Source organism: Papio anubis, chromosome 2 (assembly GCF_008728515.1).
Source record: "Papio anubis isolate 15944 chromosome 2, Panubis1.0, whole genome shotgun sequence".
NCBI classification, from domain to species: Eukaryota; Metazoa; Chordata; class Mammalia; order Primates; family Cercopithecidae; genus Papio; species Papio anubis.
Window position 1 is genome coordinate 172583835 of NC_044977.1, and position 22711 is coordinate 172606545.

Genomic DNA, 22711 nt, shown 5'->3' on the forward strand with positions numbered 1-22711 from the left:
GGATATCTGTACCTTCACAAACATGCACATTATTTGGCTTTATGCTATTTTTTTTTCCTTTTGCTGATAGTCATCACAGATGAGATGCCAAGGACATATTTTTGTGAACATCACACCTTAAAAGCAGCGGATATCCTAAGTGTGTGTACAATGTACTATCTTAGGCAAGAAAACCACTCCGTGTTGTAGAAATACTGTAGCACCTACAGGTGGCTGGATCACACAGTGAATGACCAGCTCTGCTGGCTAAGAACAGTAGTCACTGAATTCATTAAGAATCTGAAGTCTGTTAGAAGTTTGGATAGACGGAACTTTAATTTATGTCTGTATTTAAGAAGTGTATCTGAGAGAAAGTAGACATGATTGTAAGCTATTGTCATTAGTGAGATGTCCATGAGTCAATGTCTTATCAGAATTCATCTTGGTTTTACACTGGGAGCTAGATTTAAAATAATATAACTATCTATACATTGGTTAGATTTGTCAAAACTGTAAGTATTCCTTGAAAAAATATGGGAAAAAGAGTTTGCAGAAATTTTCTTATCTTTTAAATAACAGACCCTGAGATACAGAGTCAGACATTATTTATTATTGTTGTTTGATTTTATTTTTCTGAAGTTGCAATGGAAAGGATGGCACTATAAATCTCTCAGGATGAAGTTAGATCTTATGTAAGTTGGGAGAACAAAACTGAGCTAGACTTTGGTACTATCCAGCCTAATGCTTCTTTGAATAATTTTATTTTGACCATTTTTTCAGCTAGCTATATCTTTATGAACATTAAAAAATGGCATTTTGAAACATTAATACAATTAGACACAAATGAAAATTGAGAAAAATATTAGCTTCATAAACAGTAGCAAGAGCATTAGTATCTCAAATCTAGATAAACCCCTAAAAATAAATATAAAAAATATCATCAACATTAACAAGGCCAATAAGATAGGCAGTTTTAAAAATGTACACAAATGAATGATAATTATAGGACAAAACTTCATTAATAAAAAAGCTTAATACACTCAGGTATTTTTTTATATATAAAATTTGGAGATCAAAAGTTATAATAGTAAGTGCTGCAGAAGGTTTGAAGAAGTGACACTGTCATAAATGTGGTTGATAAAAAAGTGGCACCATTTGTTTGAATGGCAATCTGGCAACGAATCACAAAAGGTTTAAAATGTGCATACGTTTTGAGCAAGGTATTACATTTATAACAATGTAACTAAACAAATCTTTAGGAATTCTGTGAAAAGGATATTTAGAAGGATAATATTTATAATAACAAATGCTTAAAAATCTTTTCAATCTTCAAAAATAAGGGATTATTTAGTTGTGATACTATCAAATAATGGAATATTAGTCAACTTTTTAAGATACAAATGTGGAAGAACTCTCGTAATATAGACAGGTTTTGCTATGTTGCAAAGAAATAGAAAATAGATTACATACCATAAAATTGTGATCACATTTTTGTACACATTCATCCATCTATATATCCACAAAAATGGGAAAAATATCTAAAAGTAATACATTAAATATTAACAGTGGTTATTTCAAGGTAGTGAAAATACGAGTATTTTTAGTTCGATTTTGCTTCTGTGTGTTCTACTTTTTCTATAATGACCATGCATTATTTGTAAAATGGACAAAAATGAATAAAAATATTTTACATATTTTTCTACATTCTTTGAGCATTGGCAAACTAATTCAAGAATCTCTGCATACTACCATGTAAGTGGGTTCGTATTGAAGAGAAAAATATTGAAGCACTTTCTCTTCCTCAGCTTCACGGAAAAGTGGAGTTTTGACAACTCATACAAAGTAGAATAAACAAGTAAAATTTCAGGAATCTTGGTAATATAAACATTAAATAAAACATAACGAATAGATTGGAAATAAGAATGGGTCCAATCTGTTAAAGTAAGATTTTTCAAGTACCTGTGAATACTGATTTAATCCAGGCAACGCATACCTGGACAGTTTCATCAAAAAGAAGTGTTTTATGGAAAATGACCCTTTCAGATTAGATTTTTTTTGTACCTATCACCTTATCCATTGTTACATGGACAGTTGAAACTTTGTATGAAGTGACTAAGCACAGAATTACTCCTGTAGCTAAAAAGCAGAGAGAGCAAGAATTTTACTTAACCATAGCAACATGAGAGAAAACTTTCTTTTGCTTCCCATAAATTTAAAACCTTCTGCAGATTTTGCAACATTGGCATTAGTTGATGCTTAAATCGTCCTGTGCAGACTAGCTGAAGTCATTAGAAATGTTTTCTCCCTGGCAGCCATAAAGCTTTGAAGAGGTAGAAAGTCTTTGATCAGTAAGAACTTTGCCAAGTGTGATTTTAAAGGATGTTGAATATTCCAGTTGTTCAAAGCAAGGTTATTTAGAGTAACCTTAATTCATTGTGCCAGATTTTCAGAGCATGCCTCAAGGGGGTATGCTGCAAAAAGGTGTCCCAAGAAAGGTTTCTTTTTCTGGCTTAACCCTGGTCTGGTATCTTGAAGCCAGATTTGGAATATGTATTGCCGAAGAGTCCTGATGTTCTCAAACTTGAGTTTTGGAAAGAAATGATGGATTAAGTCTTTGTAAAAGACAGATATGGGAAATGTGAATGTGTGGTAATAATTTGCTCAACTTTTAATCTGTTCTTTTTCTGAGGACAGATAAAATCCTCACTTAGAAATTTCTATGAAACATCTATTAGAGGTTAGTTTTTTTTCTATTTATTCCTTATACCATTAAATATTCAGCAAACGTAATTGGACAAAACCATGATTATATTCAAATAATAAATATTTTAGCAGCCAACGTTTGCTATAGTCTTATCTTTGTTTTAGAACATGGAAAGGCAATAAAAATCACCCATCAACCTCTTGTCCAGAGATGATTACTTTTAAAATGTTTATATAGTCTAATCAATGTATATTTATATACCTATAATAACATTTTTATAAATTGGGATCAAGTTTTACATACTGCTTTAAACCAGAATTCTTACTTTCCAATCAATAAGCTATGAATATTTCAAACATATCCTGAAATATTATTTGACAGAAAAAATACCTGTATAGTATTTCTTAATTTATTCAAATCCTGTAGTCTACAAATATGTGAAAAATCAGTGATCTAAGTGTCTAAATGCAGCCTAGATACAGTGATTGGTAAGATGTAGTCTCTGATCTCAGTCAGTTCATATTCTGGCAGTGAGAGGGCCAGAGAGGGGCAAACAGAAATAAAAATACCTACTATAAGACATAGCTGGAAGAGAGAAATCCAGGCCATATTCATGGAGTACTGAGGCACAAAATGGAAGCATGGATTTGGAGGATCAGAAGGCAGGTATTTTAATGGTCAATATCATGATAGAGTGCTTCTTACCCCATGGAGTTGTGGTCAAGTTCAAATGCCTTAAAATCTATAAACTGCCTAGAATAGTGCCTGGCATGTACAAAGTGTGTGATAAGGTTACAGTATTGTTATTGTTGCACGGTTGTCAATATTATAATTACATGGCAACTCAAAGAAAACGCTGACTATGATGCCATCTGCTTGAATCCTTTTCCTACCTCAACCCCAAAATTCAATAGGTCATGCAATTTGTAGAGCAAGTGGGCCTCAAGACTCAGCCACCCTGTCCAGTAAAGTCAAGAAGTCAAGCTGTCGGCCATCTATTAGGTCTCAATTAACATTTCCTCTATCATTTCCAGTTGCCTGAAATGATCCAGGAAGCCATAAACTTAATGAGAGTATTTAATTACTTCGATAAAATTGGTCCATGGTCCTCTGTGCTAGTTTAATAACTACATTTCCATGCCTTTGGAATCACTTACAATATGTGTTTTAAACCAGTGACATTTGTTTTCTTTTATTATTGTTCCCATTCTATTAATATGTGTTTATCTTATTTCAGTCTCTGTGGCCCTGAAATAAGTACTTATTAATCAAGAGTCACTTAAAGACTGATGTGCCTTCTTCTGCATTAAGGAAACTGAAAGAACACCAAGCAGCCGAATAGGCATAGGTTTTTCTCCTCTTAATTAAAAGCTGGTTTGTACATATAATTCCTTTCTTGGCATATTATGCGGAGGTATTAAAATTAGATTCAACTAGGATGGAGTAATTATAGGCACAACTACAGCTTCACAAGAGTTTCATTTTAGGGACTGTACTCAGCTGCAGATGACAAGTTAATATATTGTGACTAGTTATTCACTAATTGACTCCTGCAAATTGATGGAACTAAACCTCCACATGCAGAAACTGTAGTCTTTCCTCCTGACTTGGGATGCCAAGGGACCCAAACAATCACTACCTTAGGAAACATCTCCAGGTCTATGCCTTGATTGGTTTTCCACCTTCCTGAAGTCCTTGGCGTGGATCCTGAAGATTTATTAATACATGATGCAGTGTAAATTCTGAACTGCAGTACATGATAGAGTTAGAGGTTAGGGGAAAGAGGCTTCCTGAAGCAGCAGAGAATATCCCTATAAGCACAAAAATGTAAGAAGCCGTGCTAGAAGATCTTCTAATGTAAGTGGACCTGATCTCTAGGTGAGACATTGTTTGACAGTAAAAACCCTGACTATCTGAGGGGACACAGTCTAGGAATTCTTTGCCATAAGACCCCCGAAGCCCAATATTCCCATTCCCTTAGCTAATCTTTTCATAGGGCAACTCAAAAGGTGGAAGGCATCTTTGGGGACAAATATATTGGGAGTTTGGTGAGGACTCCAGGAACTATATCCTACACCAGTATTAGTGATTTCTATGAACCCCGTAAGCCCTGCCCCCTGCATCTTTGGGCATCTTGTTTCTTTTGCTGGAATTAAGCAATTGGGGTGACACTGAGCAGCTCAGGGGGAGTATCAGCAAGCCAAGGATTTTTTTCTTTTTCTGAGACAGAGTCTCATTCCGTCACCCAGACTGGAGTTCAATGGTGTGATCTTGGCTCACTGCAACCTCTGCCTCCCTGGTTCAAGCAAGTCTCCTGCCTCAGCCTCCCGAGTAGCTGGGACTACAGGCACATGCCACCATGCTCAGCTAATCTTTGTATTTTTAGTAGAGACGGGGTTTCGCCGTGTTGGCCAGGATAGTCTCGATCTCTTGACCTCATGATCCACCCGCCTCAGCCCCCAAAGTGCTGGGATTACAGGCGTGAGCCACCGCACCCGGCCGCTAATGATTCTTATAGCATCATAACATAAATATCTGTATGGTTACAACTTAGTGTAAGGAAGAATAGGCACCTTCTGCTCCAACCTTCCATTATATAGAAGAGATCCAGGGAGGAGAAGCCACCTGCTCCAGAATGCATAATGTTAGTGCCTAAAATGGACAATAAATTTAGTTTTTCTTATCTCTGGTCCAGTATTTTATCCACTGCATTAGACTGATTATAAACCAAAGAAAATTTCTAAATGTAGACTCCTCTGAAAATGGCTCTTTTCTCTTCCAAATAACTTTCTTTGCAGTAAAGGGGGGGAAAAAAAAACCTGGGGGAAAATGGGGCGTATAAAATGGGAGTACCAGGATTCTTTTTAGGGGAAGAAGAAGCCCATTTTATTGGTGATCTACCAAGATAATGAGCCTCTCTGAAGAGAGATGGTGTTCAGGACCAGACCTCTTAATGGGGCCAGTGAATAATATAGAATAGTGCTGCCTTGGCTTAAAAAAATGTAAAAGACTTCATAGTGTTCATACTAATAGTAATTAGATGCCCCATGACCAAATCCAAAAGTAAGAAAAGGCTTGGTAAAATTTTTTCTCTATCAGTAAGGAGTCAATGACTGTTCCATTCTTGGCTGAGGTACATGGTAAAAATTCCAACCATCATACTTTTGTCGTGGCTTAAAAATTGGTTGTCTTCAAAGATAATTTGAGAAATTCGATAGAATTCAATGTCAGCACATAAATAAATCAGTTTTAGTGAGCTCCACAAACAGGAAATTCTTGGTTGTCTAATTTACATGAAAGAATCTAAGCTGCTACATTCTATGGAGTCTGATTTGTTGTCTCGATCTTATACCTGTTTAATTATTATATTTATTTCTCAAATTTGGAGAGTTGTAATATGGTGGTGCAATTAAAATTAAATAGCATATCTACCTGAAAAACTTGGCCAACATAGATTTGGAATCACCAACATTAAAATAGCAGGAAGTGGCTTTCTATAAAATTCAGAGTCATAGCAACATATTTTCCTCTCTTATCGTATCAAATCTCAGGCACCTGCCCATGAAATTGGCAGTAGAAAGATTTTTGTACTGCCAATTACAGGTTTCTCATCATCTTGCCAACTTGCTTTGTCTCCACAACCTGGCAAAATATAGCTATTGGCAGGAAAGTGAATATTTGAAAATGATTACAGTATATAGGATTTTCTTTTGTTCCATAGTGTTTAACGAAGTAATTTAAGCACTATTTTAGCACTAAGAATAGATTTGCTTTCTACATTATAATATGCAGCATACTCTGTAATTTGAGCCTTCTGGTCACCAGTTCCTCAAATAAAGAAATAGAATGAGGTCTTTAATGAACATTATCCCTAACAAAGATAATTGAGCAAAATATTAATGACCTCTGTATTTTGTAATTCCTTGGCCATAATCTTCTTTTTAGTTAAACAGAAGCATTCAATTACTTGCTACTGTAGATGGAGGCAGAGAGCAGAGAGGTAGGATGGTTATATCAGGAGTACAAAGAGAAAAAAAAAAGTTAATCTTGAACTTCTGAACGAAAGAGTTAATCTTTATTTGTACCAAAGTATGATCCTTCAGAAAGACAATTGTCTTTAAAGCTAGACTTTCTTTAGATAAAAAAAGAATATTCTAAATATCTCGAGCTTTTCCAGAACCAGGTCTTCCATAAAATGTAGAGAAGATACCCTGCCTTCCTATGGCAGCTGTGATACTTGACATGTTGCCTAGAGTAGGAGAATATTGAATATAGGAGAAGTGACAGTCAAATCCACTTATTCTGTTTCCAAAGGAATGTGAAGAGATGAAAGGATGTAAGGAAGTAGGGTACAGGATAGGAAATAAGAGAAGGCCTGAGAGGCACTGGTGTTCAACAAGGGAAATATAAAGGATGGGGATTTTTTAAAAATTCACTTTGGGAGATCCAGAGGGCAATGATTTCATAGACTCTCATCAACTACATCAAGCCATATCAAAGTAAAATTGCAAGTACCAAAGTTTTAGCTTTCCTGAGCTTGGCTTTATTCTCCTATGACCAGTGATCATCAGAAGGTAATAGCAGCAACAGCAGCAGCAGTACCAGCTTCACCTGAGAACATGTTAAAAATGCAGATTCTTAGACTTCACACCAGACCTACTGGGAGTCCAGCAATCTGTGTTTCAACAAGAATTCCAGAGGTTTCTGATGCACCCTAAAGTTAAAGACTATTGCCCTGTGACCTGAATTTAGATTTGAAAATTTCCACAGGTCTCCAGAGGCAGATACCAAGAAGGCTGAGTGAAGTCAAGTAGCCGTGCCTTGTGGCTTACTGAGGTGAGAGGAAAGGGGGTCTACAGGTTGGAACATCTAGGCTAAGAACTGATGCAGAATGCACAAATATTCAGAGGCATTTATAACACCAATTGGAACAAAACAGAGGCTGGTATCATCAGGACATACTACTGAATCTTGAGCCAACTGGGAGAGATCAACCTGTCAGTGTCACATATAGCTGGCAATAGGCTATACATCAAGCAATCTACCAGACAAGGGAAATATTCTCAGAGAGATACCTGAGAAAGCAGATGACATGCAACAATCCCAGAAATGTTCCACTCCCAACCATGAAGTCCCACTAGTGAGACCTGTCTCACCTCACTCCCAGACACCCAAATGCCATCTGGGAAAAGGGCAAAGCAAGGGGAAGAATGGTGAAAGAAGAGGCCTGATAAAGGGTTCAACTTTGAAAGACCGAACGTCTATACTAAAAACTAAACCATTGAACCAGAACAACTTGGCACTTCATTAATTGGCAAGTCTGAGTTGTTCCCATTCCTCACAGATGGAATGAGGCTTCTAAGGAAGTTCAGGGCAGTATTAGAGAATAAACTATGTGTCAGAAAGCAAAGACAATAAACAATGTGTTGGAAAGCAAAATGCATATATGAATCTGTAACTTTTGCAACTTGTAGGGCAATGCTTACATTTTTGCTACCCAGAATGCTCTCTAGGAAGCAAAATATGTCAGTAGAGAAATGATAGAATGAAATAATTTTAAGTAATTAACTATGCTCTGTGGCAAGTGTCTGTTGTCCCAGCTACTCAGGAGGCTGGATTGCTGGAGGCCAGCCTGGGCCTCCTTTTTTTTTTTTTTTTATTGAGACCCTGTCCCTAAAAAATAAAAAACATTAAAAAATAATTTAAAAATAATAAAGGCATCTTAAAATTGTGAGAATTACTCATGAGATTTTTACAGTTTGCCCTTGGCAAATTATCCTTTATCTTCCCTCTGTTATAGATAAACCATCAGGCAGATTTGTAAATAGAGGCCGGACTCAGCCCTTAGGTAGAGGCTTTTGGCAACATTAGAATGGTGAGCAAATTGGAAAGGGTCAGCCAGGAATTCCATATTTAGAAACTCATTTAAGCAGAATGATATGATGAACCTAAAATAAAGTATTATAAAATAAAGGACAAGAAACCAATAGATTTCTTTGTTACTAAGATCAGTCAATCTGCACTGGATTTTTCAATTACTTCAATGTCAAGAGCATGATATTGGAAAATTAAACCAATGTACCTCAACTGGAAGGTGTTAAAAGCTCTTTAGAAATGTTCCCAGGCAGTGTATTTAAATATTTATGAATAATTTCTATAAATGACTGCTGGCCAGTTATAATAATTAAATGTATTCAGATGATATAATAATCTTCTCATCGCCTGAAAAAGTGCTGACTGTATAATACCCTGAAACCACCTCTGCTCAGTATGCTGACCTGATTTTTTTCTTCCTGGAAAGATTAACTTTTATTTTTACTTACTTTTAAAGAAACTTTTAATTAAGATATAACTTCTATACAACTAAAATGAACAAATCTATATGTGTAGCTCAGTAAATTTTTACATATGTATCCATACATATAACCTCCACTCAAATTAGGTTATAGAGCATTTCTAATACCCCAGAAGATCACATGTCCCCTTTTAAGGCAATAATTTCATTCCTAAGCCAACTATTATTCTAACTTCTATTACTTTTTATTACATTTTCATTTTTTGAGTAGATATAAATGGAATCAAACAATAATGATGTTTTTATGACTGGTTTCTTTTACTCACAAGTAAGTCTGTGAGGGTCATGTATGGTGTTGCATTTGGCAGTAATTTGTTCCTTTTCATTGCTATGTAGTATTCCACAGAATGAATGCATCACATTCTCTATTGACAGATATTTTGGTTGTTTGTAGTTCTTGACTTTTAGGAATTCAACTTCCATTCATGCGTGGGTCTTTGGTGAATGTAAGCATTCATTTCTGTTGGGTATACACTCAGAAATGGAATTGATGGATCACAATATACTTAGCTTTAGTAGGCACTCAGATTTCCAAAATAGTTGCACCACTTTAATTTCTCACCTCAAAAACTGGCTTTTTAAATGAGGGAACATACACTATATGCTTTCAAAGTAGACCTTTCTCAAGTCTGACTTCCTAAGGATGGTTTGTTTATAATTTTTTAGACAAGGCATAAATGCTCTGGAGAGAATGGTATTTAACTTATCTTATTCATTTTCAAATTCAGCTGTGTGTATGTCCATTAAGGAAAAATGGCCTGTGTAGAAAGCAATTGACTGGGAGACACCCCCCAGTAGGGGCCAACAGACACCTCATACAGGAGAACTCTGGCTGGCATCTGGTGGGTGACCCTCTTGGATCAAGCTTCCAGAGGAAGGATCAGGCAGCAATATTTGCTTTTCTATAGCCTCCACTGGTGATATCCCAGCAAACAGGGTCTGAAGTGGACCTCCAGCAAACTTCAACAGGTTGCAGCAGAGGGGCCTGACTGTTAGACGAAACAGTAACAGACAGAAAGGAATAGCATCAACATCAACAAAAAGGACGTCCACACCAAAACCCCATCAAAGACCAAAGATAGATAAAACCACAAAGAGGGGGAGGAACCAGAGCAGAAAGGCTGAAAATTCCAAAAACCAGAATGCCTCTTCTCCTCCAAAGGACCACAACTCCTCACCAGCAAGGGAACAAAACTGGTTGGACAATGAGTTTGAGGAATTGACAGAAGTAGGTTTCAGAAAGTAGGTAATAACAAACTCCTCCCAGCTAAAGGAGCATGTTCTAACCCAACACAAGGACACCAAGAACCTTGAAGAAAGGTTAGACGAATTGCTAAGTAGAATAAACAGTGTAGAGAAGAACATAAATGACTGGATGGAGCTGAAAAATGCGGCAGGATAACTTTCTGAGGCATACACAAGCTTCAACAGCCAAATTGATCATGCAGAAGAAAGGATAAGGATATCAGTGATTGAAGATTAAGTTAATGAAATAAAGTGAGAAGACAAGATTAGAGAAAAAAGAATGAAAAGAAACAAATAAAGCCTCCAAGAAATATGGGACTATGTGAAAAGACCAAATCTACATTTGATTGGTGTACCTGAAAGTGATGGGGAGAATGGAACCAAGGTGGAAAACAGTCTTCAGGATATTATCCAGGAGAACTTCCCCAATCTAGCAAGGCAGGCCAAGATTCAAATTCTGGAAAAACAGAGAACACCACAAACATGTTCCTCAAGAAGAGCAACCCCAAGACACATAATCATCAGATTCACCAAGGTTGAAATGAAGGAAAAAATGTTAAGGCAGTCAGAGAGAAAGGTCACGTTACACCGCATTAGACTAACAGTGGATCTTTTGGCAGAAACCCTACAAGCCAGAAGAGAGTGGGAGCCAGTATTCAACATTCTTAAAGAAAAGAATTTTCAACCCAGAATTTCATATCCAGCCAAAATAAGCTTAATAAGTGAAGGAGAAATAAAATCCTTTACAAACAAGCAAACACTGAAAGATTTTGTCACCACCAGGCCTGCCTTACAAGAGCTCCTGAAGGAAGCACTAAACATGAAAAAGAACAACTGGTACCAGCCACTGCAAAAACATGCCAAATTGTAAAGACCATCGGTGCTATGAAGAAACTTCATCAACTAACGGGCAAAATAACCAGCTAGCATCATAATGACAGGATCAAATTCACACGTAACAATATTAACCTTAAATGTAAATGGGCTAAATGCCCCAATTAAGAGTCACACACTGGCAAATTGGATAAAGAGTCAAGACCCATCAGTGTGCTGTATTTAGGAGACCCAACTCACGTGCAAAGACACACATTGGATCAAAATAAAGGGATGGAGGAAGATCTACCAAGCAAATGGAAAGCAAAAAACAGCAGAGATTGCAATCCTAGTCTCTGATAAAACAGACTTTAAACCAACAAAGATCAAAAGAGACAAGAAAGGCCATTACATAACAGTAAAGGGATCAATGCAACAAGAAGAACTAACTATGCTAAATATATATGCACCCAATACAGGAGCACCCAGATTCATAAAGAACGTACTTAGAGACCTACAAAGAGACTTAGAATCCCATACAATAATAGTAGGAGAATTTAACACCCCACTGTCAATATTAGACAGATGAACGAGACAGAAAATTAACAAGGATATCCAGGATTTGAACTCAGCTCTGGGCCAAGCAGATCTAATGGACATCTACAGAACTCTCCACCCCAAATCAACAGAACATACATTCTTCTCAGCACCACATCACACTTATTCTAAAATTGGCCACATAATTGGAAATAAAACACTCCTCAGCAAATGTAAAAGAACAGAAATCACACAAAAAAACTATCTCTCAGACCATAGTGCAATCAAATTAGAACTCAGAATTAAGAAACACACTCAAAACTGCACAATTACATGGAAAACTGTACAACCTGCTCCTGAATGACTACTGCGTAAATAATGAAATGAAGGCAGAAATAAAGATATTCTTTGAAACCAGCCACAACAAAGACACAACGTACCAGAATCTCTGGAACACAGTTAAAGCAGTGTATAGAGGGAAATTTATAGCACTAAATGCCCATAAGAGAAAGCAAGAAAGATCTAAAATCAACACCCTAACATCACAATTAAAAGAACTGGAGAAGCAAAAGCAAACAAATTCAAAAGCTAATGGAAGACAAGAAATAACTAAGATCAGAGCAGAACTGAAGGAGTTAGAGACACAGAAAATCCTTCAAAAAATCAATGAATCCAGGAGCTGGTTTTTTGAAAAGATCAAGAAAATAAGTAGACCTCTAGTCAGACAAATAAAGAAGAAAAGAGAGAATAATCAAATACATGCCATAAAAAATGATAAAGGGGATATCACCACCAATCCCACAGAAATACAAACTACCATCAGAGAATACTATAAACACCTCTATGCAAAAAAACCTACAAATCTAGAAGAAATGTATAAATTTATGGACACATACACCCTCCCATGACTAAACCAGGAAGAAGATGAATCTCTGAATAGATCAATAATGGGTTCTGAAATTGAGGCAATAATTAATAGCCTACCAACCAAAAAAATTCCAGGACCTGATGGATTCACAGTCAAATTCTAGCAGAGGTACAAAGAGGAGGTGGTACCATTCCTTCTGAAACTACTCCAATCAATAGAAAAAGAGGGAATCCTTCCTAACTCATTTGTGAGGCCAGCACTATCCTAATATGAAAACCTGGCAGAGACAAGATTAAAAAAAAATGGAATTTTGGGCCAGTATCCCTGATGAACATCGATGTTAAAATCCTCAATAAAATACCAGCAAACTGAATCCCCCAGCACATCAAAAAGCTTATCCACCATGTTCAAGTCGGCTTCTTGCCTGGGATGCAAGGCTGGTTCAATATACGCAAATCAATAAATGAAAGCCATCACATAAACAGAACCAATGACAAAAACTACATGATTATCTGAATAGATGCAGAAAAAACCTTTGGCAAAATTCAAGAGCCCTTCATACTAAAAACTCTCAATAAACTAGATATTGATGTTATGTGCCTCAAAATAATAAGATCTATTTATGCCAAACCCATAGCCAATATCATATTAAATGGACTAAATGAGCAAAAACTGGAAGCATTCCCTTTGAAAAACAACACAAGACAAGGATGCCCTCTCTGACCACTCCTATTCAACACAGTGTTGGAAATTCTGGTCAGGGCAATCAGGCAAGAGAAAGAAATAAAGGATATTCAATTAAAAAAGAAGAAGTCAGATTTTCTCTTTTTGCAGATGACATCATTGTATATTTAGAAAACCCCATCGTCTCAGCCCAAAATCTCCTTAAGGTGATAAGCAACTTCAGCAACGTCTCAGGATACAAATTCAATGTGCAAAAATCACAAGCATTCCTATACACCAATAACAGACAAACAGAGAGCCAAATCATGAGGAAATTCCCATTCACAATTGCAACCAAGAGAATCAAATACCTAGGAACTCAACTTGCAAGGAATGTGAAGCATCTCTTCAAGTAGAACTACAAACCACTGCTCAACAAAATAAAAGAAGACACAAACAAATGGAAGAATACTCCATGCTCGTGGATAGGAAGAATCAATATTGTGAAAATGGCCATATTACCCAAAGTAATTTATAGATTCAATGCTATCCCCATCAAGCTACCACTGACTTTCTTCACAGAATTGGAAAAAACTACTTTAAATTTCATATGGAACCAAAAAAGAGCCTGCATAGCAAAGACAATCCTAGACAAAAAGAACATAGCTGGAGTCATCATGCTATCCCACTTCAAACTATTCTACAAGGCTACAGTAATCAAAACAGCATTGTACTGGTATCAAAACAGACATATAGACCAATGGAACAGAACAGAAACCTCAGAAATAACACCAAACATCTACAACCATCTGATCTTTGACAAACCTCACAAAAACAAGCAATGGGGAAAGGATTCCCTATTTAATAAATGTTGCTGGGAAAAGTGGCTAGGCATAAGCAGAAAGTGGAAACTGGATCCCTTCCTTACACCTTATACAAAAATTAACTCAAGATGGATTAAAGACTTAAATGTAAAATCTGAAACCATAAAAACCCTAGAAGAAAACCTACACAATACCATTCAGGATATAGGCACGGGCAAAGACTTCATGACTAAAACACCAAAAGCAACAGCAACAAAAGCCAAAATTGACAAATAGGATCTAATTAACCTAAAGACCTTCTACACAGCAAAAGAAACTGTCAGCAGAGTGAACAGGCAGCCTACAGAATGGGAGAAAATTTTTGCAATCTATCCACCTGACAAAGGGCCAATATTCAGAATCTACAAAGAACTTAAATTTACAAGAAAAAAACAAAGAACCCTATCAAAAAGTGGGTGATGAATATGAACAGACACTACTCAAAAGAAGACAATTATGCATGCAACAGACTTATGAAAAAATGCTCATCATCAATAGTCATTAGAGAAATGCAAATCAAAACCACAATGAGAAACCATCTTATGCCAGTTAGAATGGGGATCATTAAAAAGTCAGGAAACAACAGATGCTGGGGAGGATGTAGACAAATAGGAAGGCTTTTACCCTATTGGTGTGAGTGTAAATTATTTCAACCCTTGTGGAAGACAGTGTGGCGACTCCTCGAGGATCTAAAACTAGAAATACCATTTGACCCAGCAATCCCATTACTGGGTATATACTCAAAGGATTACAAATCATTCTACTGTAAAGACACATGCATACGTATGTTTATTGCAGCACTCTTCACAATAGCAAAGTCTTGGAATCAACCCAAATGGCTATGAATGATAGACTTGATAAAGAAAATGTGACACATTTACACCATGGAATACTATGCAGCCATAAAAAAGGATGAGTTCATGGCCTTTGCAGGGACATAGATGAAACTGGAAACCATCATTCTTAGCACAGTAACACAAGAAGAGAAAACCAAACACCGCATGTTCTCAGTCATAAGTGGGAGTTGAATAATGAGAACACATGAAGACAGGGAGGGGAAAAACACACACTGGGGCCTGTCGGGGGATGGAGGGCTGGGGGAGGGATAGCATTAGGAGAAATACCTAATGTAAATGACGAGTTGATGGGTGCAGCAAACCAACATGGAACATGAATACCTGTGTAACAAACCTGCACTCTGTGCACATGTATCCCAGAACTTAAAGTATAATAGTATTTATGACAAACCCACAGCCAAGATCATACTGAATGGGCAAAAACTGAAAGCATTCCTTTTGAAAACTGGCACAAGACAGGGATGCCCTCTCACCACTCCTATTCAATATAGCGTTGGACGTTCTAACCAGGGCAATCAGGCAGGAGAAAGAAATAAAGGGTATTCAATTAGGAAAAGAGGAAGTCAAATTGTCCTTGTTTGCAGATGACATGATTGTATATTCAGAAAACCCCATCATCTCAGCCCAAAATCTCCTTAAGCTGATAAGCAACTTCAGCAAAGTCTCAGGATACAAATTCAATGTGCAAAAATCACAAGCATTTCTATACACCAATAACAGGCAAACAGAGAGCCAAATCATGAGTGAACTCCCATTCACAATTGCTTCAAAGAGAACAAAATACCTAGTATCCAACTTACAAGGGATGTGAAGGACCTCTTCAAGAACTACAAACCACTGCTCAACGAAATAAAAGAGGACACAAACAAATGGAAGAACATTCCATGCTCATGGATAGGAAGAATCAATATCATGAAAATGGCCATACTGCCCAAGGTAATTTATAGATTCAATGCCATCCCCATAAAGCTACCAATGAGTTTCTTCACAGAATTGGAAAAAACTACTTTAAAGTTCATATAGAACCAAAAAGTAGCCTGCATAACCAAGAAAATCCTAAGCCAAAAGAACAAAGCTGGAGGCATCGCGCTACCTGACTTCAAACTATGCTACAAGGCTACAGTAACCAAAACAGCATGGTACTGGTACCAAAACAGAGATATAGACCAATGGAACAGAACAGAGCCCTCAGAAATAATACCACACATCTACAACCATCGAATCTTTGACAAGCCTGACAAAAACAAGAAATGGGGAAAGGATTCCCTATTTAATAAATGTTGCTGGGAAAACTGGCTAGCCATATGTAGAAAGCTGAAACTGGATGCCTTCCTTACACCTTATACTAAAATTAATTCAAGATGGATTAGAGACTTAAATGTTAGACCTAAAACCATTAAAACCCTGGAAGAAATCCTAGGCAATGCCATTCAGGACATAGGCATGGGCAAGGACTTCATATCTGAAACACCAAAAGCAATGGCAACAAAAGTCAAAATTGACAAATGGGATCTGATTAACTTAAAGAGCTTCTGCACAGCAAAAGAAACTACCGTCAGAGTGAATAGGCAACCTACAGAATGGGAGAAAAATCTGACAAAGGGCTAATATCCAGATTCTACAAAGAACTCAACAAACTTACAAGAAAAGAGGAAACAACCCCATCAAAAAGTGGGCGAAAGATATGAAAAAACACTTCTCAAAAGACAAAATTTATGCAGGCAACAGACACGTGAAAAAATGCTCATCATCAGTGGCCATCAGAGAAATACAAATCCAAACCACAATAAGATATCATCTCACACCAGTTAGAATGGCAATCATTAAAAAATCAAGATACCACAGGTGTTGGAGAGGGTGTGGAAAAATAGGACCACTTTTAAACTGTTGGTGGAACTGTAAACTAGTTCAACCATTGTGGAAGACAGTGTGGCGATTCCTCAAGGATCTATAATTAGAAATACCATTTGAGCCAGCCATTCTATTACTGGGTATATACCCAAAGGATTATAAATCATGCTGCTAAAAAGACACATGCACACGTATGTTTATTGTGGCACTATTCACAATAGCAAAGACTTGGAACCAACGAAAATGTCCATCAGTGATAGACTGGATTAAGAAAATATGGCACATATGCACCATGGAATACTATGCAGCCATAAAAAGGATGAGTTCATGTCCTTTATAGGGTCATGGATGCAGCTGGAAACCATCATTCTCAGCAAACTATCGCAAGGACAAAAAACCAAACACCTCATGTTCTCACTCATAGGTGGGAATTGAACAGTGAGAACACTTGGACACAGGAAAGGGAACATCACACACTGGGACCTGCCATGGGGTTGGGGGAGTGGGGAGGGATAGCATTAGAAGATATACCTAATGTAAATGACTAGTTAATGGGTGCAGCACACCAACATGGCACATGTATACATATGTAACAAACCTGCACGTCATGCACATGCACCCTAGAACTTAAAGTATATGAAAAAAAGTATAATAGTTAAAAAAAAAAAAAAAAAGACAAAAATTTTTAACTGCTCCAGATCTAGCAAAACTATTATTGGGTATCCAAGTCCTTGGGTAGATTTTTCTCTACATTGAGTAATATGCCAGATCAACTCACCTCTCAGTTTCTCCAACCCAAAATGACGTATTTTTTCTTAAATGTTTATTTTTATTTCACATCAAAAAGTAGATATGTTCATTGCAGAAATTTCAGAAAACACAAGAAATCATATGGAAGCGGATTACCCATAATCTGACTGTGGATATTCTGATTATATGCTTCCAGAATTTACTTACACATGAAAAAGTTACAACTATAGTTATATGGTGTAATAACAGCCTTATATATACATCTTGTGAATGTATCCAGGTATTGGGATAAATTTCAAATTTTTAATGCCTACATTAAAGGAGACAAGTATATTCAACTTTAACACATATTACCAAAATGCCTCCCCAAAGGCTATTCCAATGTACGAACCCAGCAATAAATGAGAGTGCAATATTCCCTGATTCCCCAGAAGTTGGTTGCAATACCTTTTAAATTATCATCTAATTATTGGCCTCTGATAATTCCCTTTTTAGTTAATATTTATTTAATTACAAGTAAGTGTAAACATTCATACCCATTTGCACTTGTTACTTTGTAAATTGCTTGCTCACCTTTTTAGCCCATATTTCTTTTGCTATGTGAAAAATTTTATATGTAGGAAATCAATTAACATTTTTTGTGCTATATTTGATTTAAACCATTTATTTTTATTTTTGGCAAATTAGTATTTCCATTATCCATTCATCTTTATTTGTATTCTTCAGTAGAATGTTCTTTTTGTCTGATAGTCATCATAATTCTTGTTAAATTTAATCCCTACATATTTTGCATAATTGTTGCTAATCTGAATTCAATTATTTTTATTATATTATATTATTGTTAGATGCTGATTATTTATTAAAATATTGATTATTGATATATATGAAATCTACTGCTACTAATTTATGTCTGTGGTCAGCATTTCGACTAATACTTATTAGTTTATACAATTTCCAGTTGGTTGCCTTGGCTTTCCCAGCTAGATAATCAAGTTATGTGCAAATAAGGACAATTTCCTTATTTTCAGTATTTATGCTTTTCACTTCTTAATTTTGCTTGATCACAGGGAACACTTCTAGAATATTGTTAAATAGTAGTGGTGGAAAAGGACATCTTTGTCTTATTCCTAATTTAATTCATTTTACCATTTATCTTAATGCTGCTATTAGAGTTACAGTGTTTTTTTTTTTAAATCGTATTAAGAAAATAAATTATTTTTCATTTTTTAAAATATGTTTCTATAGATAATTATTTTTATCAAAGCATATTAACATGTATTGATATAATGTTATGAGTCTTTGCAGAAATAGTAAGTTGATTTATATAATTAGAGCTCCTTATACTGAATTTTTCTTGCATTCAAAGCATAATCTCTACTTTGTCACTGAGCATTTTTCCTTTCATATACTCAGGGATTGATTTGCTAATGTTTGCCTGAAAACTTCAGACTTTATATTCATAAGTAAAGTTATTGTTCTATAGTTTTCTTAGGTTTTTCTGTCAGTTTCGCTAGCTTGATAAATAACCATGATCATCTCCATTCTTTTCTCTATGCTGTAGACATTTTCCATAGTAAATGACACTTCTATTTTCTTCCAATTATACCTGTATTGAACAGTATTATATGTCAGGTATTGGGGACACACTCATGAAACATAAAGATACAATGCATCTTTGAAAATAACTTACAGGTGAGTCTATTTCCTGAAAGTTTCAGGGAATTAGTCTGGCCCCCTCTTTGGAGGATGGAGGAAGGCATGTACTTTTTGACATTTCCGATTTCTTACATTTTAATGGATATAACCCAGTTTTCTACTTTTATTGTTCATATTTTCTTGGAAAAATATTCATCTCTCAGAGAGTTTGATATTGTCTTTTTTTTTTTTTTTTTTTTTTTTTTTTTGGGACGGAGTCTCGCTCTGTCACCCAGGCTGGAGTGCAGTGGCCGGATCTCTGCTCACTGCAAGCTCCGCCTCCCGGGTTTACGCCATTCTCCTGGCTCAGCCTCCCGAGTAGCTGGGACTACAGGCGCTCGCCACCTCGCCCGGCTAGTTTTTTGTACTTTTTAGTAGAGACGGGGTTTCACCGTGTTAGCCAGGATGGTCTCGATCTCCTGACCTTGTGATCCGCCCATCTCGGCCTCCCAAAGTGCTAGGATTACAGGCTTGAGCCACCGCGCCCGGCCTGATATTGTCTTTTAATAGATTAATTATTCATCTGTGATTATATTCCAGTTCCTAACTTAAGTGTTTCAAAATCCTTTTTTTCCCTCTGATGTTGTTGTTATATAGTATTTATTCTCAAATCTGGAGCAAAGAACAAATTACTCTGCTATTACCACATAGTCTGTTTTTGTCACATAATTGATAATGTGACAAGAAGAATTGCCAAATCTGAGAGGAACTCATGAATACATTGAAGATAATATTTTTCTTAAATTGTGGAAAATCACTATGTTGTGTGACCTTGGGCAAATAACTTACTTGCTTGGGACTCAATTCCTGAATCTATTACTTGAGAAGAATGTGAATTTCTCAAGACCGGTAGGCGTGTTTTCTGAATCTGACCCAGGGACTAGGACAGTGGCTCTGATGTAGCAGACTTGCAATAATAATTTGTTGAATTGAGTTCTCTGCTGGAGGGCAAGGAGCTTGATTAGATGACTTGTTGAGGTATGCGCCAATTCTAAGAGCTACCATATTACATTAGAAGAACAATTAAAATGATGAGAAGACATTATTGTCAAAGAATTAACGACATCACAGAAATATAGAGGCCAGCTAGGGTTTTCCTTTGTATAAATCATCTAGCAGCAACTTCACTCATTCCTAATTTAATCATTTATCAGCCACATTCTTGGAAAAATATTTAATTCTTTTATTTCGAACTCAATAAAGCCATTTGTTTTAGCTACTATTTGATAAGGAAAAAATGAAGTAGTTTACCTGTATGACCCAAAACCAGTGATTCATTTGCATATCATGCTGAAATCGGTGAATTTTCTCTTAGCAGTGTTTTTTGTTTGTTAATTGTTTTTTCCAAAGCCCAGCTCACAGTGTTTGTTGAAGTGGATAATTCACATGGTTCTGAAAAGAGATAGAGGAAGAAAAAGATGTCACACTTCAATACATTCACGGTTCCTTATTTAATATAAATTTGAGACTGAACTTGATGAATTATGAAAGTAAAGCCTATTTCTGTGTTATTGTCTCTTAGTAGCACATTGATCCTTGACCATCTTTGTGTTTCTGTTTGTTTTTCCTCATGGAATGTTTTCCTTCACGTCGAAGGCTGCGTTGCCAAAAGCAATGCCTAATAGCTTTATTTTGGGATTTCCATTTATTTTAACTATGCATGGTAAATATTTCCCTTACCGTCATCCATAGTGAATAACTGTATTATCAACACTAGATTTGGAGCAAGATGTGGCATAGCAGAATCTCATGTAAACAATCACTCACTGAAAATTCCATGAAGGTATAATCATTTCGAAAAACTAAGTACTATTATAATCTTGTAAAGGGTAATGGTCATATTAGATAATAATTCTTAAGTTCGAGATTGTGGGGATCTTGTAGACTTATTACATATAAAAAAGTTTAATAAACAAGGTCATCTAATTTAACTCTCATTGGGCAATCATACTTATTTTTAACTATTATCTTGATGAATTATCTTTTTTTTTTTTTTTTTTTGAGATGGAATGCCACCGGCTCTGTAGCCCAGGCTGGAGTGCAGTGGCCAGATCTCAACTCCTCTGGCCTCCGCCTCCCGGGTTCACGCACCAGGTGTCCTGCCTCAGCCTCCCGAGTAGCTGGGACTACAGGCGTCGCCACCTTTCCTTCCCGGCTAGTTTTTGCATATTTTTTAGTAGAGACGGGGTTTCACTGTGTTAGCCAAGATGGTCTCGATCTCCTGACCTCATGATCCGCCCGTCTCGGCCTCCTGATGAATTATCTTAACAGAGGTTCTAATATCGAATGGACTCCTACTTTGGATCCAAGACCACTTTACCTTACAATATACTAGAGTGACTAGTAAGCAACCTGCTAATTGTTTTCATCCAGATACCTCCATCTCCAAAATTAAATCGGTTTCTCTTTAAAGTGAAATAAATGCATGTGATCGTCTATATGTCTTAGTTGATTAAGCACAATAAACACATTCTATAAAACCTTTTCTAGAATCTTTTTCTGCAAGCAGCGATAAATAAAAGCATATAATTTGTGGACTATAGTTAATAAAATTTTATCATATTAGAGATTTTGTTAAATAGGTAGATTTTAGCTGCTCCTGTCGCAAAAAAAGTAACTATGTGAGGTGACAGATACGTTCATGTGCTTTGATAGAGGAATCATTTAACTATACACACACACACACACACACACATATATATATATAATCCTATAACAACATGTTGTATACCTCAAAAAAAATAAAATTTATTTAAAGACAATAATAATAAAAGACATACATTGCTTCATCTCAACTTCTGCTCTGAGCAAAAGTAGTCACAATATCCTGGGGATATGGTGTTAATTACTGAGGAAAAGGGACTCATCTAGTACCAATCTTACTTCTAGTGAGATAGATTCACAAAAACATTAGGGTAAAAACTCATTTCAGCCATCCATACCTCATCTATAAAGAAAAGGAGAGGTATGTAACATCTGAGATTTCTTCTAGTTCAGATGTTTAGGGATCCATGAATTTTGTTTCTGTGGATTCTCATAACTGATAATCTTACTTAGAGTGATGCTTGAGGACAATAAAAGTAAACTATGACCTGAATGACAAAGAGATATGAGCAAAAGAGCAATAGTTTGATGATGCAGTGGAAATGTATCATCATTCCGTGAGGTTTTGGATTCTTTAGCTTTTGTTCAAAATTGATGATGAGAAATATTTATGCACGGCAGTGAACTGAAAAGGCATAAATCAAAAGGACTTGGTGAACCCTGAGTTTTCTGATTTTCATTATGTGAAGAAGCATGCGAAGTACTTTAAAACTGAGTTCTTCCACTCACCCTCTTCGAATGTCAATGCTCATTGATAGACTTCAATGATTTTGCTGTGTACCATGGCAAGCAGAAATTTCATGTGGAATACTATCTTCAGAAACCTCCTTCTGAAGCCCTGACACTCCACTCTTTCCTCTGAGTAATCCACGGTATGATGGCACGTCAGCATGAAAGTGAGTTTTCCATTTCATTGCTTCCTAAATT

At 36.3% G+C, this 22711-nt stretch overlaps 1 long non-coding RNA gene across 1 annotated transcript in view; it reads right to left on the minus strand.

Annotated features, from left to right (window-relative positions):
- The window catches only part of LOC110742658, a 47224-nt gene extending 26272 nt beyond the window's left edge, over positions 1-20952 (minus strand). Inside the window, exon 1 of the long non-coding RNA XR_002520574.2 lies at positions 20432-20952. This is a non-coding gene — a long non-coding RNA (uncharacterized LOC110742658). The remainder of the gene's footprint in view (positions 1-20431) is intronic.
- Between the last annotated feature and the right edge of the window lie 1759 nt (positions 20953-22711).